Source organism: Phocoena sinus, chromosome 16 (assembly GCF_008692025.1).
Source record: "Phocoena sinus isolate mPhoSin1 chromosome 16, mPhoSin1.pri, whole genome shotgun sequence".
In the NCBI taxonomy this organism is placed as follows: domain Eukaryota; kingdom Metazoa; phylum Chordata; class Mammalia; order Artiodactyla; family Phocoenidae; genus Phocoena; species Phocoena sinus.
The window spans coordinates 16,641,914-16,668,324 of NC_045778.1; positions in this window are offsets into that span (position 1 = coordinate 16,641,914).

Consider the following 26,411-nt stretch of genomic DNA (forward strand, 5'->3'; position numbering starts at 1 on the left):
GATTGTCTCTCCCAAGTGAACAGTGAGAACCTACCTACAAATCAAACATAACAGAAAATTCCTAGTTGAGCTCTTCTTTTTAGGTCCAGGTTTGGTTAGTATTTTGTTTCACATGCCAAGGGGAATCCCTGCAGTGGCATTTTTTTGTTTTTTAGAAGCTGAAAAGCAGATGCAGGAGTGGGAATTGACTTAGTAAACCTGGAAAAGCCAAATCCTAAACTGATGCTGGAAAAGATGAGAACCAATTAGATTTACACCACATAATTCTGAGAAACCTCAAAACTGGTGGCATTAGGGATGTGTGAAATGGTGTGGAGTAGGGGTAGGGTAGGGTGAGGGGAAGCAGGGGCTAAACTAAAGCAGACTGATTAAAAGCTAAAGAGGATTGTTAAGAAGCATTCAGATCCTGAGGTTTCCCATTACCACCACAACAGCAGTGTGAATTCTTGTTCTCTGGAGATAAGTTTCTGAACTGGAGAAAACCAGATATAGTTGGTTAACAGTACAGATACCATACCTGAAAGAAGAGGATTGATTAAATAAATGTATGTTTCCAATGGAATATTACTCAGCCATAAAAAGAAACAAAATTGAGTTATTTGTAATGAGGTGGATGGACCTAGAGTCTGTCACACAGAGTGAAGTAAGTCAGAAAGAGAAAAACAAATACCGGATGCTAATGCACATATATGGAATCTAAAAAAACAGTACTGATGAACCTAGTGGCAGGGCAGGAATAAAGATGCAGATGTAGAGAATGGACTTGAGGACACAGAGGGGGAAGGGGAAGTTGGGACAAAGTGAGAGAGTAACACTGATGTATATACACTACCAAAGGTAAAATGGATGGCTAGTGGGAAGCTGCTGCATAGCACAGGGAGATCAGCTCGATACTTGTGATGACCTAGAGGGGTGGGATAGGGAAGGTGGGAGGGAGGCTCAAGAGGGAAGGGATATGGGGATATATGTTTATGTATATCTGATTCACTTTGTTGTACAGCAGAAACTAACACAACGTTGTAAAGTAATTATACTTCAATAAAGATATTTTAAAAAATGTATGTTTTGATTGCTGAACCCCACTAGCTCTCTTCTCCCACTCAGCTACCCAAATACTGGCAGACACGCCTTCCCCTGCAGGCAAAAGAATGAAACCATCGTCTCTGAGAAATCTGATGTGTGAAGGAGGAAAAACATAAAGATACTGCATCAGAAATTTCCCCATAGAAGGTCCAACCATATCACCCTACATGGAAGCTCCCTCCCTACTTATAAGGAAGCTACACACAAATGCTCAGAGCTTCCAATCCGCTTTTACCTCCCACCTTTAAACATGAGCAGACAACCAAGGATTACCAGGCATCCAAAAAAAGTGTCTAACATAAAAACTAGAAACTAAAACACATGGGGAAAAAAGCATCTTGGAAGAAATGACAGCTATGCAGAGTAAAGATAATTTCAAGAAAACTAGCATTATCCTGTGAGAGTTAGGAGAACATATTGTGTCTGTGAAATAAGAATAGAAATATATAAAAAGGCAAAATTAAGAGAAAAAATAGCTCATGGGAATTTAAAACATGATAATAGAAATAAAAACTTCAGAAGTGTAAGATAAAGTTAGGAATTATCCCAGAAAGTAGACCAAAAAACAAACAAACAAAAAAGAGAGAATGAATACATGAGAAAAATAACCAGGAGTCGAGTTCCAAAATCTGAAAAAAAGAAGTAGAAGTAAGAGAGGAAATGGAGGGGAGGAAATTATCAACAAGGTGATTCAAGCACAATTCTCAGAACTGAAACATAAGAGTTTTCCAAATTAAAAAGGCATAATGAAGCCTCAGCACAATGAATTGAAAGAGATTTACACTAAGCAACACCACTGGAAACTAGGAGATGGTGGAGAAATGCCTTCAAAATTCTGAAAGAAATGATTTCTAAACTCGAATTTTATACCCAGCCAAACTATGTATTAATGAAGTATCAGGGCAAGTTATTTTCAGACTCAAAATGTTTATCTCGGGGCTTCCCTGGTGGCGCAGTGGTTGGGAGTCCGCCTGCCGATGCAGGGGACACGGGTTCGTATCCCGATCCGGGAAGATCCCACATGCCGCGGAGCGGCTGGGCCCGTGAGCCATGGCCACTGAGCCTGCGCGTCCGGAGCCTGTGCTCCGCAACGGGAGAGGCCACAACAGTGAGAGGCCCATATACCGCAAAAAAAAAAAAAAAAAAATGTTTATCTCCCTAAAAGAATTTCTTAGGAGGTTGTGGGATGATATGTAGCACCAAAAGAAGTAAGTGAATGAAGCAAGAGGAAGATACAGGATACAAGAAACAGGATATGCAACTCAGGGGACCAGTGAAGGGACTCCCCAGGTTGGTGGTGAAGGGAGTTTCCAGGATGACAACTGTACATCAAGCTTAAAGTCCAGACTGGATCAGCATGACTCAGAGGCATATCTGTCATTGCCTTTTTGACCTAAAAACGGCTGGGTGAGCATGGCCCTGTGCTTATCTGTACTTGGCTTTCTTGGGTCACATACAGATGAAATTCCACCTCTTCTCTTCCGTCTTGGGTCAGTTGAGGATACTCGTTTACCCCATATATAGGTTCTGCTTGGACCTGTTCCTGTGAGCTGGAGTTTAGCCAAAGTGAGATTAGAAGCAGGAAATACAGACCATATTCCTGCCTGAGGTCCAGTACCTGGCCCATACTACACCCTGCCAAATGTCCCAATTGTGGTGAGCCCAGTGTTTCTCAGGATTCAAGATGTGATCTCCCCAAAAGGCTTTGGTAACATCTCAGTGAAGATAAGGGGAGGAAATCATACTGTAAGCGTCCTTCTGCAAATTCCCCTTCTCCATTTAACATTATTTTTGTGAAATTTATTCATGTTGATACATTTAGCTCTAGTTCATTTATTTTCACAGCCATACAGTATTCTATTGCTTGAGTGTACTGTAACTTATTTATCTGGTCTTTTGTTGTTTGGACTTTTCAGTTGTTTACTTTTTTGTTGTTATAAACAATGCTTCTGTGAGTGTCTTTGGTACATGTCTCCCTGTGAATGTATAAAAGAGTTTCTCTTTGGTATTTACTTAGAGAGGGATTGCTGGATTATGGTGTTTGTGCATAATTTAATGGATATTTCAAAAATTTCCTAAGTAATTTTCACCAATTTTTACTCCCACCAGCAATATATAAAACTTTCTAGTGCTCTACATTCTCACCAATACTTGGTCCTAGTAGACTTATTAAAGTTTGTTAATTAAATGTAAGCAAAATGTTTTCTCATTATGATCTTCATTTTCATTTGCTTGTAACCAGTTAGATTGAACATCTTTTCATGTTTACTGTCCATTCAGGATTCCTATTCTATGACTTGACTGTTCATACCTTTTTCATATTTTTCTATTTGAGTATTCATCTTTTCCCCTAGATTTATATATTCTGAATAATAATCTTTTGTTGACTATAGATGTTGTAAATATCTTTACCTAGAGTGTGGCCTGCCTCTTCACTTTTATTATAGTGTCCTATTTTTGGTAAACGTAAAAAAAAACTAAAGTATAATAGACACAGAGTGCACAAATCTTAAAGAATAGTCCAATAAGTTTTCACAAATATTTATATAAATATTATGGATTTTGATACATTTTAAAATGTGGTTGAACTATTAAATCTTTTCCTTTATTGGTTGTGATTTGTTTAAGAAATCCTTCCCTATCCCAATGTCACAAACCCATTCTCTTATTTTTCTTCTAAACATTTTAAAGTTTTATTTTTGTTTACATTTCATGGGCCTGGAATTGTTTTGTGTATGTGTCTGTGTGTGCATAGTTTGAAGTAGTTTGTAAATCGACTATACTTCAATTTTTAAAAATTGCTCATTTCTAAATAAATAAAAAAATATTTTTTAAAAAGAAGCAGTGATCCAGTTTTTTTCCATATGGATAACCATTTGTTCAAGCACTATTAATTGGCCAATGTTACCCTCTAATCTACAAATCCACCACTTTCATGCATCAAGATTCCGTATATGTGTGGGTCTAATTCCTAGGCACCCCAATGTGTCCCACAGGTCTCTGTCTAGCTTTGCACCAATACCTACTCTCTTAATTATTGTAACTTTATCATAAAATTTAACACTGGTTAGAGCAAACATTGCTTCATGCTTTGTACCATAAGCTCCTAGTTGGGCACTGAAGTATTAAAGCACTCAAGGGATTCTGCAGTCTCAGGTTAGTGGGGGTGAAACTGTACAAGCTTTGTGGTCACAGGGTCTGGCCTCAGTTTTGCCTTATCTGGGTATGTGGCTTTGGGCAGGTCACACTCTGTCTGGGCCTCAAGTTTTTTTATCTTAAAACATGTAAATTTGAGTGGCTCCATAACGTCCCTTCCAATTGAGGAAATCCTGACTTCGTCATACCTGTTTTGCCATATTTCCAACAACCTGCCCCCTGTGCCCCATAAACAGAAGTGTGTTTTGGAATTTACAACTGGAAAGGAATGTTTCCAACCCCTTATTTTTTGTGTCCTTGCATTTGAGGACTAAGCTAGGTTATCATTTTTTCCCCTTTAAAGTCTTTCAGAGCTTGTCAGCTAACTAAGCTCAGAAGAGAAACAACTATCATTGATTTCTCATAAATGTCAGATCTATTTTGTTCATACTTTCTAAAACAACTTGGTTTACATGGAGATTTTAGTTGGTCTCACTGAGACTGTAAAAATGCCTCTTCCTCTTTCAGAATGGGTTATTTCAAGTAGTGATATAAATGAAGATCAGCATGTAGTTTTATCTTGGTCAGTTTGAACTAGAGCCAACAGAAGAAATGTTCCTGCCCTTATAAAGCAAATTAGTCCTATAGTGACATGCTATAACTAGTGAGCTTGATTTTAAGAACTTCATTCATTCATTTACATTTACAAAATAAATACCTAGTGGGAGGGTGGATGTGATTATTCACAGTACTGAAGACTTACAATCTTAAAAATGAGGATTCACTTTGGACTTCCTTTAAAATATTATTTATTGGAAAATATTATTGAAAGTATAGTAAGACAGGCATGAAGTCAGGATTTTCTAGGTTGGAAGGGGTTTTTGGAGCCCATTAAATCTGCATGTTTTAAGACAAGAAAGCCAAGTCCAGACAGAAGAACAGTAACTTGCCCAAAGATTCAACTCAGGGAATCCCTTCTGCTCCAGAAAACTCTTTTGCGTGAATTGAGATTTATCTGCCTGCTTTTCTCATATTCTTAAATTACCATGTTACACATACATTCAAGGGCAAATCCAGGTTTTGTGGAGTCTAAAGTAATTCATTTGTGAATGAACACTTTTAGAAAAGGACACAGAATTATAAATATAAAATTAAGTATATGGGGGAAAGGGTGGGGGACAGGGATAGTTAGGAAGTTTGGGATTGACATGTACACACTGCTATATTTAAAATGGATAATCAACAAGGACCTACTGTATAGCACAAGGAACTCTGCTCAATATGTAACAAGCTAAATGGGAAATGAATTTGAAAAAGAATATATACATGTATATGTATAACTGAATCACTCTGCTGTACACCTGAAACTATCACAACATTGTTAATCAACTCTACACCAATATAAAATAAAAAGTTAAAAAAATAAAGTATAAAATTAATTATAAATATAAAATTAAGTATTCAGAATAGAACAAAATATCACAATAAGTTAGTGAAGATTTAGAGATTCCAGTCCCTTTCTCCTAAGATCTCTTCAGGCAATTTACCAGAAGCACATGTAGAAATGTTTCCAAGCAGAGTCTGCCTTCCCTTCCCCACTTGGACACTCCACAACTTCCATCATTCGTGGCTTTTTCCACCTTCATGGTAAAGCCTCTTCTGCACATATCATACACATTACTACACGAATTTTAAGAGTGACCAGCAAGGTAAGAAGCAGTATAACCCAGAAAATAAAGGCTTCTATATTTCACTTTTATGTCATAACAGAAGACTGAAAGCACATTTGTTATTATGTGTAGTGGAATGCATGGAATTTCGCTAAACATAGGATAAAGAAAAACGATACGTTTTATTCATTGTCTGTTACATACCAGACTCTCCCTTGTTTTTAGATGAGGAAACAGAGGCTTATAGGGAGATGTAGCTATTTGCATTCTATCACCCCAGCCTCCCACCAATGATTCCAAAAATGACTGTTCACATGTTCTGTAGGGGGGCTAGTGTGTAAGATGCAAAATGACAAATGAGACCATTCCCAGGTGGTGGAGCTCAGAAGCACAGAACATTTCCACCAAAGATACCAGACTCACATCCCTTTGGAAGTTTTCTTAACGAAAATAACAAACCACACAGCTGGTCAGAGGTAGAGTTTGGGTTATTTCTCAAAATTACTGTTCGAAATAAATTACATGGCTGTAGCCTGCGACGTACCACTGTGCACCAATGCCTATATATTTCTTCTTAGCTTGTGATTTTATTCTTTTTATCAGTTAGTAGAATATAGTATCATATTCACAACTTAATGATTTTTAGGATATAGCATTATGTGTTTAACAACAAGCCACATCAACACCCATTTTCAATAGCTGTGTGATGAAAGATATTTAATTTTTAAAGAGTGTATCTTATACACCCGGTAAGTATAGTCATCATCCTCTTTTTGCAGCTTTGCTTTCCATGGTTTCAATCAGCCCTATCAACCATAGTCAGAAAATATTAAATGGAAAATTCCAAAAATAAACAATGCATAAGTTTTAAGTTATGTGCTGGTTTTTTTTATTATTGTTATTCATTTATTTATTTTTGGCTGTATTGGGTCTTTGTTGCTGCACTCGGGCTTTCTGTAGTTGCAGACAGCGGGGGCTACCCTCTGCTGTGGTGCGCGGGCTTCTCATTGCGCTGGCTTCCCTCATTGCGGAGCGTGGACTCTAGTCGCATGGGCTCCAGTAGTTATGGTGCTCTGGCTTTGTTGCTCTGCGGCATGTGGGATCTTCCCGGACCAGGGCTCGAACCTGTGTCCCCTGCATTGGCAGGTGGATTCTTAACCACTGCACCGCCAGGGAAGTCCCTTGTGTGCTGTTTTGAGTAGCATGATGAAATCTGCTGTCTTGCTTTGTCCAGCCTGGGATCTTCATTGTTTGCTCCTGACATCCAGCGGTTGACATCATCGTGGCTCGATGATCCAGGATCACCAGAAGCAGATGATCCTTCTGATGTAGCGTCAGAAGGTCAGTAGTAGCTTAATGCTACGTCACAATGCCTACGTCATTCACTTCACTTCATCTCATCACAGAGACACTTTATCACCTCACATGATCACAAGAAGGGTGAGTAGAGTACAATAAGATATTTTATGAGAGAGACCACATTCACGGAACTTGTATTATAGTATGTTGTTATAATTGTTCTATTTTATTATTCGTTATTGTTAATATCTTACTGTACTTAATTTTTAAATTAAACTTTGTCATACATATGTATGTATAGGAAAAAAGCATGGTATATCTAGGGTTCCATGCTCTCTGCAGTTTTAGGCATTTACTGGGGGTCTTGGAATGCACCCTCCTAGGATTTGGGGGATTGCTGTATGTTAAGCGTGCCAGAGCAGGCTGTCTGAGAGCTGAACTTGTCTTCATCCTGCCCTTGCGACCAACTGCTTTTCTGTAACTTGAATTCTCTTCTTTGGATGCAGGCTACAACATTCTTAGCCTCTTTCAGTGTAGTGTCCTTGGCTATGAAATCAAAGTGTTGGAACTCTGAAACAGTCTGTGTTTTTTTTTTTAAACTGAGGACTGATGTATGAGAACGTTGATTCCAGCATTATTCATAGTAGTGGGTGGAGCTGGAAGTAACCTAGGGAACCATAACAAGAGAATGAATAAGTCATTTGTGTTGCATGATTACCATGGGTTGTTACTATTATAAGCACCAAACTAGATGTATATACTGCAATGCAGATAGAACTGAATATACAGTATATAGTGAAAAAATATAGGAATGGTCAGTTCTGTAGAATAATACCATTTACGTAATTAAAATTTTATGTAAATTAAAAACATGTATTTTTAACACAGAATATCAGTAAGCTTTTAACAAAGATAAGTGGATATTCAAATACATATATTAAATACATCAGGTGTTACAGTTGGGGCAGGTATTGGGCATGGAGATCACGGAAGAAAAGATGTGGTGGTGGAAAGAAGGGTCTTGCATGGACCCTTCTAAGGTGCCATGAAATAAAAGATATAATTAACTCAATCCTGTGCACTTGAGGTTAAAATTTCAAAGTTCTGCAGTAGTCACTTGTTTAAGAAAAACTATGGGCTTATGAAAGTCAACACCAAAAATATTGACTGAGAATAGTAGGAAATATAAATTTAACAGAACAAATAGAGAAAGTATAAACCTTCTCAGGTAAATTAAAAATAACTGCTAAAGTAAGGAGAGGTGAATTTAAGGAAACAATCAGAACTTTTATATTATAATCAGGTCCTCAATTTACGTGTGTGTGTGAATGTAGGTCGAATTTGAGTCTTGAAGAATTTACAGGAAATCCACACGTGATAATTATGAAAGGTTAAATGTTCTCAGCGTTGGAAACTAATCAGCTTCATTGTTTCTGTTGTCTTTCCTTCTTTCAGCCAGATTATTTTTGGCTCTACTTTCTCTGGCTTGCTTCTATAGACAGTACTGGGCTTCCTCTTCCTTTGGCTGCCGTCTTGGCATGCACATTATTGATACTTCTTTAAAAGAAGTAAATAGTTCTTGCTTTGACCACACACATTGTAAACTTCCTCTCTCTATCTCTGTCTGTCTGTCTGTATCTGTCTCTCTCTCTCTCTCTCTCTCTCACACACACACACACACACACACACACACACACACACACACACACACAGTGCTACTCCTAAAATATTGAATAAATCCAACCCTACAATTAGTGGCTTAAGAGTGAAATTTAATACAAGGGTAAAAGAGGTGGTAAATATGACGAGGTGAACAAAAATGTTCCAGAGAATTCCAAGAAGTTATTTGTTCCATAAAGAAAGAGATGACTAGGACCAAAACTTTTTTCTTATTCTGTATCGTATCTCCATTCTCATAGCCTAACTCTAAGTATTGAAATTAATTACTGTATATGATAGGTTTAATATTTTATCTGGGAAAAAACTTCTGATGATCATAAATCCCATTACCAGGTAGGGACTGAATTTTAAACCCCCAGCAGCTTTTTCTGTGACTGCAACTTAATTTCTTTCTTTTGGCTGTAGGTTTTTGCCTTTGTGTTTAGAGGCTTTGTAGGGAAAGCAAATTTCATTATAGAGGTTCAAGATAATGTTTGTTGCTTAAATGTAAAGAATTTGGACTACAACGTTGCAATTTTACTCACCTGTCATTAACAGGGAATGAGGAGGGTCAGGGTAATGGACTTCCCAGATACCTCAAGTTTTTATTTTTAAAGGCCAAATATTATTATTACAATCATATGATTGGTCATATTGGTATATTACTTTGGAATAAAATATTTTACACTGAATTTTTCACTTTTTGGCTTTATTTCACAGAATATGTTGGTTATCTATTCTACATTTATTGATGGCGGTCGTCGTGAATACTGAATAGTAATGAAGCTTGCTGTACAGTGGCAGCAGCTGTGGCAGTGTGGTGTGCTGGTTAGGTGAATGGGCCTGGGAGGGAAATTGCCTGGGTTGAATCCTGGTTCTGCCAGTAATGAATTGTGTGGCCTTGGGCAAGTTATTTAAGCTCTCAGTACTTTACAGGTTTGTTAAAATGATTACATGAGGTAATATTAGTAGAAGACTTAGAACACTGCCTGTCACATAGTAAGCAGTACTTCTGTGTTTGTTAAGTAAAAATAAATACGCTCCAGCGAGTGTTACTGAGGTGTATGTAAATCGCCTTGGCCTGCCGTGGTTCTCATTTTAAGTTATGTTGGCGTTTTATGGTTTTCTGCCTCCTCTCTTTCTGTTGGCTGCCAGGTGAATCCATTTCTACTACCTTACTCCCTTACTAAGTGACTGTCTCTACTTTGTGGTGGCCTGAGAAATGAGGATATCAACTCATTAGAATTACATCTAAAATTAAGTTGAATAGTTTGAAGATCTTTCTTATGAATCAAGCATGTGATCTTTAGTTCTTGGATGAAGAAACATCTATCTAACTTGCTCAGAAATGGTCCTTTCCTCTCCTCTTCCAATTGATTATGTTCTGAGTAGTTCCCAAGTGTTCTCTAGCTAACAGGATTTATCATACTATCTTTCATTCTGTAAATATATTTTGCATTTCTTTACTTTTTCCTCCCCATTTATACAAATGCTTATATGAGGTAGCAATCATTCAGGGATAGCATAGAATTTGTTCTGCAAGGGAGACGAAGAATGGATATAGTGGCAGATGATGGCTAGACAATTTCCTCCGTGCTTCCCTATCTATTGCTAACTACAGAGAACTTCCATAGCTTTCTGCTAGCTTCTGAACTGACAAGTTTCCTTAAAGGTGTTTTTAATCTAACCTGTGTCTTTCCTACATGAAAGTAGGTACACAATTCAAATTATGATGTATGAAATGAGGCAAAGCTGTTGAAAAATCATGTAAGTCATCACTAGATTGACTCTGTTCTATTCCCTTCCAGTCTCTGCCTTAAAAATGCCCAATAGCCAAAAAACAAATAAACCATTTTTGGGGAATTATTCTTCCTGGCTTTTTTTTTTTTTTTTTTTTTTTTTTTTGCGGTATATGGGCCTCTCACTGTTGTGGCCTCTCCCGTTGCGGAGCACAGGCTCCGGACGCGCAGGCTCAGTGGCCATGGCTCACGGGCCCAGCCGCTCCGCGGCATGTGGGATCTTCCCGGATCGGGATACGAACCCGTGTCCCCTGCATCGGCAGGCGGACTCCCAACCACTGCGCCACCAGGGAAGCCCCCTTCTTCCTGGCTTTGTAGTGAATGGAAAACTGAACTTAAAAGCAGTCTTGAAGGTAGCAAAGAAGACCTTAATTTAAGGCATGGTCATAAAATTTTAGAGTTGGAAGGTTAAAGATTATTTGGTTTAATTTCTGGATTTTCAGATGAGAAAACAGACCAGGAAAAGTTAAGCGACCTGGTAAAAATAACAAAGCCGGAACTTGATATTTTAAATTCTGATGAGACTATAATTTTTTTTTTCCATGATACCTACTTTGGACCCTGAGATATATTGTAAGTTGTATCAATTTGGTTTAACCTCTGTTGCAAATGATTAACAACGAAAAAAGCACCTAATTTAAGAAAATGGGGGAAATTATTGGCTCATGTAAATAAGAAGTATGGGGGAGTTTTGATTTCAGGCATCCCATGATCTAGCAGGTCAAATAATGTCAATGGGACCCATTTTCTCTATTATGGATCTGCTTCACTGTTATTCTCAGATAGATTCTTGCTTCAAATTTGAACGATGGTGGCAGCAGTTCCAGACTCTATATCCTCTCAGATTCAAGCTCGGTAGGAAAGAACCAGGAATCCCAGAAGTAGACTCATAACCTATTGGTCCTCATACCCTATGCAGACGATATGCCATGTAGCAATCACAGAGGCCAGGAGGAATATGATGCTTTGATTGGCTTACGCTTGGGTCACATACAGTGAGAATCAGTACAAAAATGATCTGAAAAAAGTTGTTACCTACATGTCATTTATTATTTTCTAACAATTACACAGCTTTTGCTCTTCCAGGTTGTTCCAAGAACATTACAAACATTAACCCATTTAATCATCTTAACAACCCAGCGAGATAGTTAATTACTATCCTAATTTTAGAAATGAGAACACCAAGTCACAGAGAGGTTAAGTCATGTGTCCTAGGTCACACGGCTTGTAGCCTGTAGAGTAGCCACAACTCCAACCAAAGCAGTATCACTCCTGAATACCTGCTTCTCTGTTGTGTGCACTGAATAATTTCATTCTTTCTCTTTTTTTTTTTTTTTTTTTTTGCGGTACGCGGGCCTCTCACCACTGCGGCCTCTCCCGTTGCGGAGCACAGGCTCCGGACGCGCAGGCTTAGCGGCCATGGCTCACGGTCCCAGCCGCTCTGCGGCATGTGGGATCTTCCCAGACCGGGGCACGAACCCGTGTCCCCTGCATCGGCAGGCGGACTCTCAACCACTGCGCCACCAGAGAAGCCCTAATTCTTTCTCTTTATCTAGTTCAGCCATCTTCTTTTTTTTTTTTTTTTTTTTTTTTGCGGTACGCGGGCCTCTCACTGTTGTGGTCTCTCCCGTTGCGGAGCACAGGCTCCGGACGTGCAGGCCCAGCATCCATGGCTCACGGGCCCAGACGCTCCACGGCATGTGGGGTCCTCCCGGACTGGGGCTCGAACCCACGTCCGCTGCATCGGCAGGCTGACTCTCAACCACTGCGCCACTAGGGAAGCCCCTCAGCCATCTTCTTAACTACAATAGTTTACCAAGCTAAGACTGTGATTTTTCTTCCTTCTGGTCATGAGGAGGCTGACTAAGAGAAATCAGTGGTTCACAGAAGGTGGGCTGGCAGGCCCTGAGGTTAGGGGCAGATCCAGCCCAGTGTAGGTAATAGCTAGTTCTCAGTGTCCTGGGCTTCCTTTTTCAAGAGTCTTTTGGGCTATTGTAGAATGTGTTCACATGCACGCTACATTTGCTAATTCTGGGAACTGAGAAGATTTGCCAATAAGCTTCTTGGAGATGGATGACTTCCTAAATGTCAAATGAAACATTGAGCCATTAAATTGTGCTGTTTAAAATGTCAAGAAAAACCATTATTTTTTTAGACGAAGCTTCAGTGCGGTCTGATTTCAAGTCTGTGAAATGACTCCTGTCTTTGAGAAGAATCCCTCTTTTCTTATTTTGAAATGTTGCTGTTGTTTTGTCCAGAGAAAAGTGGTCTAAAAGGCAGCTCTGGCCTCTGACCCCAACCTAACAACACGGGGAAATAGTTTAATTCCTCCAAGGCGCTTCTATCCGATAAAAGCCTAGTATTTCTAGATACTCCATGGACAGCTAGCCACCGTCCTGCCCTCTTCCCACCTTCTTTCAGTAGCAGGGCTCTGGGTGATGTTTTCTCCAGAATCCATTCCGGCTACACTGTTTTAAACCATTTTTCTGCAGAGCATAGTGGGGACTAGTAGAGTAGCATTTATTCCTCGGGAGAATACTATAGCTGAGTGATTTAGGGAGGAGCATCCTGCAGGTAAGTTCCAAATGCCGACCAGTCCAGTGGAGAGTTCGAACCTTGACGGTTTGGATCTCTTTCTCCAAACCTGTCATTTTCATCTAGGTATTGCCACACGATTAGGAGCCTGAATTAAATCACCAAAAAGTAACCTGAAGTTTGAGTGATATATGTGGAAGTGGGCAAGAGAGAGGTCTACCAACTGCCCTTGTTGAAGGTGGAATGGGAGAGGAAGGATTAGAGCTTTCCCTGTGGTCTGTGAAACTCCAGCCTCGTAAAGCACTATTTTCGTACAGTCAGTCCCTCCTCTGCTCGCTGCCTCCCTCATCATGACTCAGCTTTATCATCTCAAAATTGTTAGGTTGTAGGAGATGACTCCCAATCCGTCTTCGTATATGAAATTATATGGTAAGGCCTACCACGTAATTTATAAGATAAACAAATAGCTTGGGGGAGGGGGAGAAAGTCTGTTTTGACAGTGTAGGAGATTGCCATCTTGTGTCCTACCAAGCCTCAATATGAGTATATTATTTCACATGTTCTATATCTTCATATTTATAAAGCACTTTGAATAGGGTGAGCTATATGGCATAGAGCCCAAAGCACTGAATTGCATATCAAAAGGCTGAGTTTTTAGCCTAAACTCTAGAACCATCTAGCTGAGTGATGTAGAACAAATCAAAATCCTCTGGTCCCTTTTTTCTCTTTTGAAATGGGGAAATAAACTAAAATAAAATTTTAAGATCTGATTCCTGCTTGAACAGTCAAATATAGATCTATGAAAACAAATTTTAAAAAAATATTGACAATTATTTTTTATCTTCACAGTCTCGGAAATTTAAATGAATATTTGCCTCTATGTCACAGATAAGAAAACTAAGATTCAGAGAGATTTATAGCCCACCTAACATCAAACAGGATCTTCAGAGAGATCCTGTTCCCTTGTGTGATGCTTTGTCAGTGAGTCACTGACCTACATCACACAGGCCATGCTGGCTCTTCCACTCTGGGAGTAACACAGTGAAGTCAGTGGGTATGAATAGCTTGGTTCCCAGATCTCTCAGCTGGGAGATGATATTTAGAATGATGGCTTAAAAACAGTTCTGACCAACCAAAGCATTAGTTAGCTTGGGAAAAACTTTGACTAGGGAGGAACTTCTCAGGGACGGAGAGGTAACAACAGTATATTCATCCCAGGAGGACCATTTGCCATAAGTCAGTCAGGGAAGAATTTGTTTTGGACCCACACAGAGAAAAGGGAAGCAGTGAGGGAAGGCAGACCAGAGTGTAAGTTAAAAGACTTCACGTCTAGTCTAACTCTGCCAAATACTTAATATGGGGCAAGGGATATACCCTTTCTGCCCTTAACTTCTATGTCTATAAAATGGGAGGATAGGAATAGATGGTCTCCAAATTTCTCTAAGCTCTGACATCTACTCCTCCTGTGTCACAGCAGTGATTGGGAGGCTTCTCCTTAATTGTTGAAAAAAATCCTAAATGATCAATGATCTCTCTCTCCATGGTTTCCCTCTCCCTGGTTCTGTGTTCTCTTTAGCTTATGAACACCTTCCTATAAGTAACCTAATCCAGGCCTGATTTGTATTATTGAAAGTGATTTATGTTCTCCTGTCTCCTGTGGTGGACTCTTGGCAAACAGGTTCCAAGTCATTCATTTTAGGGTGTCCTATAGCATATAGTGAATGCTGCCTTGTCTTTTGTTTGGTAGAATTACATATCCAGGAAACTTCAAGTCTATTATTGCTCAATATTTCAAGTATTATTATTTCTCAAAATCTGAAGGCTAATTATGTAATAATTTCTTGTGTAACTTTCATGATAAGCTACTGATAAGCAAGTACAGAACTCCTTCACTTAAGTGTACAATTATTGGTTAACTATTCCATATTCTGTTTTTTTCTTTCATTAAGGAACAGCGACATACATGTGTATATCATCTTATATATACATATATGTTTTCTCCTGTGCCAGTATATGTTTTATTGGATTAAAGAAGTGAACAATTTTTATATTTATTTAAAAATTTTATGCTGGAGCTCTGGTGGCAACTATCTCTTAGTTCTTACTATTTGCTTATTACAAAGCCCTTATCAGAACAGTAAAGCTAAAAAGATCCTTTAAGGTCATCTGTGATCCAACCCCTTATTGTACAGTTGTGAAAACTGAGGCCCAGAGAGGTTAAGGTGTCACTGCTGGTCATAGCCAAGAGAGAGCTAGAACTGATGGGTCTTGCTTCCCAACCCGAGGCTTGTTTCCCTGCTACAGCAGAGTAATATTTATAGACAAATAACGTAACACACATATATGTTTATATAAACAGAAATATTTATGTTTTGCTTACATTCTGTTACAGAAAGGTAGAGAAATTCAAGTATAAATTTCCCTCCTGAATGTCTCCGAAATGTGCATCTTTATGAATATTATTCATTGGTTGAAGAAAGTATTGCTAGGGAAGCACAAGATGTGTATCCTGTTTCTTTAGAAGCCTCATTCACATTGTGCCAAGGGGATAGAGTACAGGTGCTGGTTAATAATTTATACTATGCATTCATCTCCATTCCTCTTTGACTAAAATATTAATTCCCCGTTGATCCTCATTATTTGCTTTTTGCCCAGGCAATAGGCAATGTGCAGAGAGTTTGATGAAAGGGTTATTTCCTAGACTCATCATGGCCCCCTGTGCTCTGCCAGTAATTTACTGACTTTATTTACTTGTGGTGATGAGCACGCCATGTAGGGGATGCCAGCTGCTCAGATTGTCTTGGGTGCCTTTCATCTAGGGCAGGACAATGTAAAAAGCACAGCTGTTTTTTCTAATTTAGTATGTGCAGCATGTGCCTGCATTTTTATTACATTTTTACTGGAACAATGCAGGTGAATATGGAGTATAAAGAATCTCAGCCTGATTTCTATTAATAAATTGAATTTATTTAAAACTATCTTGAAGTGTTTGGAGGGTTTATGTGTGTGTTCTAAAAAACAACAGGCTCTGGAAGATGAGACATAGAAGATTTGGTTTGATGACTTAGAAATTGTATAGTTGTATAATTTATATAAGTTTTGTATATATAGATACATTTACATGCAAAAGAGTGTGTATACATAATTTGTATAATTTTTCATAAATTATAATCTAAGAGATATTATAATTATATCTAAGAGATAGAAGAAATTTAGTATGTAAACTGTCCTTTGTATGTTAAAGGAGAGAAACTTTTTATATTTTGATTTATAAAAAGGACATCGTCAATCTGTGAATCATTCTTTACTGTGAAATGCAGTTTTGCATTTTTATTTGTCTGAGAATATCTGTTTTTCCAAAATGTGGGCATTTTGACTACACTGTGAAGCCAGGAGGGTGACCTAATTACGGAGGAACAATCACTTTTCCAGCTTCCTCATTTGGCCACTTGTTCATTCCCTTTATGTCCCTTGTTCCATGAAGGGGATTGAGTGCATTGATGTTCAGACCACAAGATCCCACGGGCTAGCTCCTTTCACCCCTTCTCTTTCTGACTTTCATCTATGTCTTCCTCTTTTTTTTAAAAAACAGAAACATTTCTGCTTTTATCTTCTCTCACTACCTCTTTAAATCTTCTGTTAATTTAAATAAACTCAAGAATTGCAAGAGCTCTTGGCACACCCAAGTTTGTGGGCTAAACTGCATGCCCATTACATACCCTTGGTTTCTCATGGATGATGAGCCAGTGATAGGAGAACTGTGGAGTACTTGGTGCTCATAATATACTGTAAGGGCGATGGATTCATATTACAACTGCTCCTACTCAGCTGGTGGCCCAGTTTTTCCTGAAGCTCAGTGAGATAGATCTTCTCTTTGAACAGTCACTTATGCAATTCCTGCCTATTGGGGAGGGGGCAGGGAAGTCTTAGGAATTGTGTTCTACTCTTGAATATTGTAACTGCACTACTTGGCAAGTTACCACCTTACTGTATCAATCCTTTACATATATATGTATCAGTCAGGATCTGGCAAGGAAATCAGAAACCACTTTAAGTATTTATAAGAGAAGAAATTCAATACAGAAATTGTTTACACAGGAGAAGCTGGGAGCAAAACAGGTCTATCACCAGAGACAGAAGTGAAGGAGGCAGAGTTACAGGTAAAGCCTCGGGAGCCAGGGTCACCTAGCAGTGGCTGGAACCATGACAGCCCTGTCCCACAGGAGCTAAAGCCAGAGAGGAGACCCATCAGTCACCTGAGAAGCTGTCCAAGGTGGAGGGAGCTGCAGCCTCAGGTTTCCGCCATTCCCCATCTCCTCCATGGTCTCATGCCAGTGCCTCCCACTGGCCAGTCACTAAGGGCAGCCAGTGACACGGGAGCTCCGTGAAAGCAAACTGTGGAGAACAACCCACCTTTTCCTGCAATACAGATCAGAGTAGGATAGGGGCTGGGTAACACAAAGGGAAGGGAGAGGAGAAAGGATCATATAGTGTATAAGCTCAGGATGTCCTCCTGAAGGTCACCATCTGACCCTAGCTGAGCTCTCTCAAGCCCCAATAGTGGCAAAAATCTTCGTGTAGGTTTCTGAATCCAAGGGGGCAGGGACTACGGAATCTGGAAGTTATCTACAGCCTGGTTCTTAAAGTACCTGCTTAATTTAAGCTCCCTTCTCTTTGGGACTTTGTATTTACCTTTCTCTTCCCTCCCACGCCTGCCACTACTTCCTTGCTTAAACTTTCCCTGTGGTCACTAATCAGAATTAAGCAGGTTTTCTGGGGAAAACCTCAACTTGTCTTCAGCTGGCTCACAGCCTTGGGTTAGGGTTAGAACAATTAAGTCAAGGGTAATGTCTGCAGGAGAGTTGCTCAAGTTTCAGAGGTGGGATCAGGCCTTCTGCGAACATCTGCACAGGAAGTGATCTCTGACTGCTATGGTGGGTTTTTGCTCCATGTGTCACCACATGTTGCCAAATATTTGAATTATTTAATTAATGTTAATGTCTTTACAATCCTAATAGAATGTAGATTTCTTTCTTTTTTTTTTAACCTTTTTTGGGGGAGGGCCGTGCCACATGGCTTGCGGGATCTTAGTTCCCCAACCAGGGATCAGACCCGGGCCCTGGCAGTGAGAGCACAGAGTCCTAACCACTGGACCACCATGGAAGTCCCTAGATTTCTTGAGGATAAAGACTTTGCCCTATAGAATTTTATATCTCATAATATAGTGCTACTCAAATATTAGGTATTGCAATGTTTTTGATTGAAAGGTGAAGGTCCCTAGATGCAGAAAGATAAGCTCTAGTGTCTGCAGTTTTGGTTAAGTTATATATAGTCTCTAAGCCTCATTTTAAGGCTTTTAAAGATAGAAGTTTAAATAAAGAACATGCTTCTATCACCTGTCCAATTACATCACAAGCAATTTGAGGGCAAGGCCAGCATCTTATACTTTTATTTGTAGTATCTAGCACTTTGTCTTGCAGAAATAAGATGCTCAATACGTGTTTAATAAAGAAAGATCTGATTGAAAAATCAAAACTAAGCTTGGCCAATCTGCAATGTGAATAAGTTTTTAATGTTTACACTCTTTTAAAATGTTCTATTTCTTTGTATTATATTTAGTAGTAAGAAAAAGATGTTAGAAATCTAGTTATCAGGGGTTCCAAACTCAAATGCCTACCAGGGATTAAGTAAGTAATGAAAAATGAACCTGTTTAAGAAAAAGGGAATAGTGGGGACTGTGGAGAAGTGGTGATTATTGGAGAGAACTTTGTGTCCGCTCTAAAGGGGGCAGCTGATGTTCTGTCCTAGCCAATTGTCAAACGGAAGAGTGGCAGCAGTGTTGTCAGAACTTCTGAATGTGTATGTGAAATTTCTGTATGTTTGTGGCTATATTAGCCAGTTAGAGGATTCTGCTAAAAACAATGCATACATCAAAAAAGAATTCATTGTAGACTTCCAGGTATTCATAAGGTGCTTATTTAAGATACTTTGGGAACTGTCTCGTGATTTAGGAGCTCTAATTTTCCCTATTTTCCTTTCCAATTTTAACTGGAATACTTTATCAATGCAACTTTCTGTTGTATTCAGTTTAGTTGCAGAGGTAAATACAAGGCAGAAAAGAGTGCTGTTAGCTAGTGCTGGACTTTGACTTTCTACTGACAAAATAGTTGCTTTTTCAGATTATTTTCTACAACATTAAAAAAAAAAAACACATGAATGATAACAGATTTTCAATCCACCAATAGATTATCCAAAAAATGTCCTTACCGTATAGAGACTACAAAGATTATGTTTAAAAAAAAAAAAAAAAAGATTAAGTTTAGATGTGGTCAGCTCAGATAAGTGTAGCACCCTGTTGATGAGGCTAGGCTTATGAGTTCCTGCAGCCAAACAGGAAGTTAGTTTCATACAAAACCCCTCTGTGTACCAGCAGAGAGCAATGGCTCAAACAGGGCCACTTGAGTTTCATAAGATCAACTGCAATTTGCAGTTGATTTGATGTTGAGGGGAGCTAATAAAGGTAATATATGAGTCATTTTCCAACATGATATAACTAGAATTGGTTCTTGGCCCAGAAAGATGTGAGTCAGTTTAGTCCTGACTCAGTTCCCAGCCTGATGCACAGTGACTCACTTCCCTATGTGATGTCATGTTTGTTCCTTGTAAGGTTTGACCTCCTCGTTGTTTTGTTGTATTAGGGTTAGCTTTTTTAAAAAAAAAAAAAAAGAAGAAAAAGAGAATATTGTAAAATAAGATGAAATATTCCAAGGAATACAGAATCAGACAAATTAAAAAAGCCTTGATTTTCTCACAATGAGCCTGAAGGAGTAATTAAGCTTTAAATGTCTATACTGTTGTTCTCATCTATTAGGATTGTTAATTTCCAAACAGCCTAGCTATTAGCCAACATTCGATTAAAAACATTTTGCATGTAAAAGAAGAAAAATTGGTATAACAACAATTCAATCATTTGGTAGATATATTTATAAAAGGCAGCTGCAACTGAAAAAGTTAACAATAGATGGTCAGATGAAAGAGGACAATGGATTAATCCTTCTGGAAAGATACATTCATTTATATACAGAAAGTAAACCAAAAATTGGACATTTGTTATGGAACCCATGAGCATTTTCAGAATACGTAGAATTTAAAAAAAATACTGTAAAAATGGCTTTTTATGCTTATGTCAATTGTGAATGAAATTCAGTGTTCATAGCTTGTGTTAGGAGTCAAGTTTGGAAGCTAAAGAGAAAAGCAACTTATGCATCTCAGACGCTATATGGTGAAATGAATTGACTTTGCCCTTTCCCTCAAGGCAGAACAAAAACTCTCATCCTTGGTACATAACTATACTGATAAAGTCAAAGCTATATAAGTTAAAGTTGTTTCAATGAGAAGCAAGAGAAACCCCTTTTAGCTAACTTAAGCTAAAAAGAGGATATTTTAGGCAATGGATGAATCAAAGGAGTTGCCAAATAACCAAGCCTCAGAGCATTTTGTGGGTCCCCAGATGAGTTACTTCTGGACGTGCTAGGGCTCTGTCAACCTGCAACTCTGCTCCAACAGCCTTCTATATCCTGTTCTCACCGTTCATGTTTGAAATGCCCAGAAGAATGATCCATTAATTGGCCCACCTTGGCAGGTGTATCTCCCCTTAGATGAATCATCTCTAAAAGAGGAGCTAGCTGTATAATTCTCACAGGGAGAGTTGTCATGAGCTGGCAGTCATCCCAACTTGTGTCTGCTACAGAGACCATTTCGTTTGTTCTCCAACTTCGTTCCCCTACAGCCCCAATCATAACAATGTTTTTATCTGTCCTGTAGATGAGTGCTTCTCAGAGTTTTATGTTTATATGATCACCTGGGGACCTTGTTAAAGTCCAGATTCTGATCCAGCAGAACTGGGGTACTACCTGAGATTCTGCATTTACAGTAAGCTCCCAGGTGATACCAGTAATGCCAGTCCACGGACCACACTTTCAGTAGCAAGAGGTTTTTGGCTGCCTAAGTAATATCCATTCTCTCCTACCCCTTTCCTAATAGCACAGAGGTCTTTATCCAAGCATTCACTTCCACCCCTATACTGTCCATGTGCTTTGGGGGAAACAGAACACACTCTTAGCTCTAGTGGTAGGTACCAACTGGCTTAAGTCAATCACTCATTCAGTGTTATTTCCATGTCCTGGAATCTAGAAGAGTGGCTGGCAAGTAGTAGATACTCAACAAATATTTGTTAAATGAATAACATGAATTGATGTGAGCATAAATATGTGACATGAGTTTATCTAGTCAAGATGAATTTCGGGACACTGGCTTGGAATGCTGATCCACAAGGCCCTCTCACCATGGGATGTGAATGTTCGAGACTTGATTGTGACTGTCAGCCTTCCTACAACTGTTAGGGAGTCAGCCTTAGAATGAGGTTGACACTAGAGAAGGCAGAGCAGAGACAGAAAGAAATAGGCCACTGATAACACATTGAGACCCTGGATTAGCTTCTCTATATCCACCCCCAACAGTTATGTGAATCAAAAATCCCCTTCAATTTTAAAGCCAGTTTCAGTTGGATTTTCTGTTACAACTTGAAGACTCTTAACTGACAATGGGGAAATGCCTTATTCCATTCCTAAGAGGTCCCATCTTGGTGCAATGTGGGTGCCTTTATGGCTCACCATGGTCAGAAATCACCAAGGTCAGAAAGCATTTCATAACACCCTATGGTGTGGATTTAGAAACAGGCTTTCTTGAGGAAATTTACTGAGCAAGTGTCCACAGGAAGAGCAGAAGTCTGTGATCTCAGCCTCTCCTCCATCTACTAAGGTTTATGTTCCAGGCAAAGGACCATACTTCCTTGTTGCTTTCCAGACAGAGAAAGTGAGAGAACAACTTATCTCACTGTGGGGATACAAACAGATTCTGGGGCACCAAGCAATCTGAGGTAGATGTTAGATATTTTCAGCTGTCCAGGAAAGCCAGTTTTGCAGCTCTGGAGATTGGAGGCCTGCAGGGAGGCCTGTGGCTTACCTGACTGGGGGTGGAGAAGAAGCCACCAGTCCAATGAGTTTGGGGCAGCCCATACCATGGGGAGAAGCGGGAGGCCCCTGCTCTAGTTGGTCTGGCCAGGCTACCTAAAGTGACCTCCCAGAGTCATTTCTAGACCATTTTGCTTGTGACACACACTAACCTTAACTCCTGACCTAGGCAGTCCTTCAAAATCCTTCACATGCTTCACCAGTCCCTTCAGGATAAAGTCCAAGGAGTTTGTTTTTCAAGACAGTCACCATCTGGCCTAACCTAACTCTTCAGTCTTTGTGTCACCCCTACATTCTATCATAAACTCCAACTGTACCAGACGACCTTCTTCGCTCCAAACATTTCCTATATCAACACTTCTCGGTGCTGGGAGGACTTCTGCACCATGCCTTTTCCTGGAATGCATCTTGCTGTGCACTCTGCCCACTAAATTTCCTCCTCATCAAAGTTTGTTCATCCTTTAATTTTCAGCTCAACTGCTACTCTCTCTGGGAAACATTCCCAGGTCTTTAATCCCCATACGCAGTATAATTAATCATCGCTGCCTTTGTGTTCCCATAGCACTCAGTTCACACTGTAGCTTATCACCTTGTTAAGCAACATAGCAGTGGTCACCCTTAGATGATGAGTTTCCCGAGCACTGAGAGCTTGTCTTATTTGTCTTTATAGCTTAAGCCCTATTGGGCCGCTCTCCATGGGACTGATCCTGCTGGCCCCACTGTGGGATGCTGCCCTTTATTCTCATTAGGAAGCTGCCTGAAGGCCAAAATTTACGGAGAAGCTGTACAGGCTTTTCCCTGGTGATAAGAGAATCTAAAGATGGACTAGGTACAGCTGGTTAAAATGCTGGAATTTGTAACCAAGCTGGAGAGGGCTAAATAAGTTTGGGAGGGAACAAAATTAGGAAGAGATGAAGCTTAATCTTTCAGAAAAAGTTCCCAGGTGGTCAGTGGGACCCGTTGACTTGGAGAATAGCTATTGATACAGAAGATGATCTAGTATAGAAAAGGAAGAGTATAATATTTTTTTAAATAAAAATTCCCTTTTTTGGACCTTTTCTTGATATGATTGTATTGATGATAACTTTATTACCGAAGCTTTATGCCCAAGGTATCAGGAAGCTGTGAATGTGGCCATTCATTGGTTTGCCCCCAATGTTTGGACATAGGGGGCGGGATTTCTATTTCCACTGTCATGGAGCCTGGGTTGCTCTAGTTAGAGTGCTAATGACAGGCACTTAAATTAGACCACACAGAGTTAAGGAAAATCGTTGGCACTTTCATTTTCTTCAGGCCAACAAACTTCAGAGGTTCGTACCTATACACCTTGACCTCTATAGATTTTTAGAACAACAATGTAATGTCCAGAGCCATAAGAACTAGCAAGTGATGTGGCTTTTCTAAATGTTTATTCAGTCACCTCAGGACACACCTAAAGGTAGGCTGATGCCAAAGTACACAGGCCATTGGGTGTGAGCCTGCCGGGAGCAGAGACTGGGAGGCCTAATGGAGCTGTTGGCACAGCGACAGTCTACAGGCCCAATCTGGCCTGCACGGCAGCTGCACATGTTCCTGGGACCAGAGCCAGCTGGTGGCTCATGGCAATGGTTTCTGGGTCCTGGCTCCATCCCAAGACTGGTCCAAGCTCCTTAGCCCTGACCTGGCTGTGGCTTTGTTCTGGCTCTAAGCTGAAGTTCCGCCCCCTGAGCCAGAAGGTGAAGGCAGACCTGTGTACCTAGATCCATATGCCCTCCTCCCAGCCTGACACACAGTCGGCCTCGGGCGGTCCTAGGGGCCAGAGGGAAGCGCAGGCCTCCGGGGTTAACCTTGGTCAGCTCTGGGACTCAGGGGTACACTTCAGTGTTGCTGCCTGTGCATTGGGCCCCAAGTGAGTGTAGACATCACAAGGGATGGAGCAAAAACCCGGCAGGAGATTCACCTGATGCTGACCAATCCAGCAACACTCAGAAGGCAACTCAAAAACTGTATTTCATAACTGACCTTGGTTTCACAGGAAGTGTCACTTCAGGTCAGGGTCTCCTAAAGAGAGAATCCGGGAATACCACAACATTTTCAAAATAAGATGGATTTTAATCTCTATTAGAATGTTTCACAAACACTCCAGATAAAAACATCCACGCTCTCAGTCTTCTGCCAAGTGCGTCTAAAGCTTCTCTACAACATTTTGGTATCTTTAGTGATTAGAATGGGCAGTCTAGGTAAAAGCAGAGTGCTTGCTATGCAAATAAGCTGCTTTCTCCCCCTCAGCCCACTGCCATCCCTAGCTCCTTCCCTCCCGTGTGGAACTCTGAAACTGCTTTTAAAACAGAGCCTTTATTATTATGTTCTCCACCCTGTTACAGTCTAATTCTCCCAGATTGTGAGAAACACAATAAAGCGAAAAAAATTTTGTTTTCAGTGCTTCCCTTTTACAAACTCTTCTTTTGGAAACCACAACCTTGCATCCCAGCAGAGGTTCCTGGGGGCTTGAAGAACATCAATCAGTTTCGCAGCTGGAGGCCTAGGCTTTCCTCAGGGAAGACTTTTTACATAAAACAGATTGTACTTTGTCCTTGCCAGGGCAGACTAAGGTTTAAATTAAATATGCAGCAAGCTGCAGTTGGCTGATTGCCACAGCCTGGGGGAGGGGGAAAGGAGATCTTGTCCCTACTCTCCTTCCTCTGTACAGTAGTTGTTTCTTTTTCCTGCTTCTTTTCTTCCCCTCCCCTCCCCTCCCCTCCCCTCCCCTCTCCTCTCCTCCCCTCCCCTCTCCTTTCTTTTCCCAGTGGAAGAAGCCTGGAGTGAGGAGATCTGGGCTCTGGGCTGGGCTTTTCTGCAAGCTCACTGTATGACACGGTAGAAGTCACTTAGCCTTCTGGGATCTCAGTTTCCTCTTCTGTACAATGAAGAGTTGGAGATGATCTGGAAAGATCTTTTTCATATTTAACCTTTTAAGTTATTTCCAAATTCCGCTGCATGGATTTCCAACAAAGGTCCCAAGCCTTAACTATAAGTAATGCATCCTCACTGGTCCTTGGGTGACTGAGGTGACCAGGCTCCTTTTCCCTCAGACCCAGGGACCAGAAAGGCCATGTTATAAGAGAAGGAGACCCAGCAGAACTTGATAAATGGCAACCGACCCTGTATTCTCAGTTTTGGGGAGTAATAGAGAGTGGTGGGGATTGTCATGAATTGGAGAGAAAGAGTCCTCAAAAAAGGGACTCACCTCAAACCAATTATTGCCACTTGGGAATGTGAGCCACTGGGGCAGCCCGTTCTTTATTTTAATGTGAAAGTTCTAAACTTTTAAATATTGGTAACTAATTAAAAAAAAAATCTTGTGGGTCTCACAAAATAGACAAATAGGACTGTGGAGTAAATTCAACTTGAAGAGGATCAGTTTGCCAGGTTCATGGACCTTAAGATAAGAATTTCTGTGCTCTCTATCTCACAGAACTGTTCAGAGAGGCTGTGTGTTTAAAAATGTGTTGTAAGCTGCAGAAAAGTACTATAGATCTGAATGGTAGAACCTTAATAGGTTGTTCAATCATATTTTTCAATCTAGTAAAGTTCCACTGGAGGGTAAGTTTCAGGAAGACAACTTTATCCATATTCAGGCTCCCAAGTAATTCTTGGCCTGGGAGCTAATTATTCCGGTTTTTTAGGGGTTAAAAATAATCTCTACTATCTACCTCCATGTTAAAAAAAAATTGATTTCATGTTATTAGGCTTTGGGGAAATCATGCTGTGATGGAGTATATATTTAAACTTCAGAATTGTATTTTGCATTCTGTAATAATGGCAGACTTTTTTTTTTTAATGGCAGACTTTTATGTTATTAGCATACTAAATGAACATATTTTAATATATAATTCAATATGTTAAGATTTGTATAATATAAGGTAATATGCATTTTAGTCAATTTTTCTGTCATTTGGATACATATGTGTTCTATAAAACTATAATAATTGCAATAAGTCTGCAAAGACAAGTAAATGAGAGAAGTTTAGTTCTCTTAATACTAAATAAACTATTATGCATAGTCTTTTTATCTTCAGAGAGAGAGAATCAAATGAAAATGGGATTTAATCCTTTAGAACATTCACTTAAGTGGCTAGATTACATCTTTTGCTATTTTAACTGTATAAGAAATGCAAATTTTAATTTCAGGAATGTATATGAAATACATTCAATTGCTC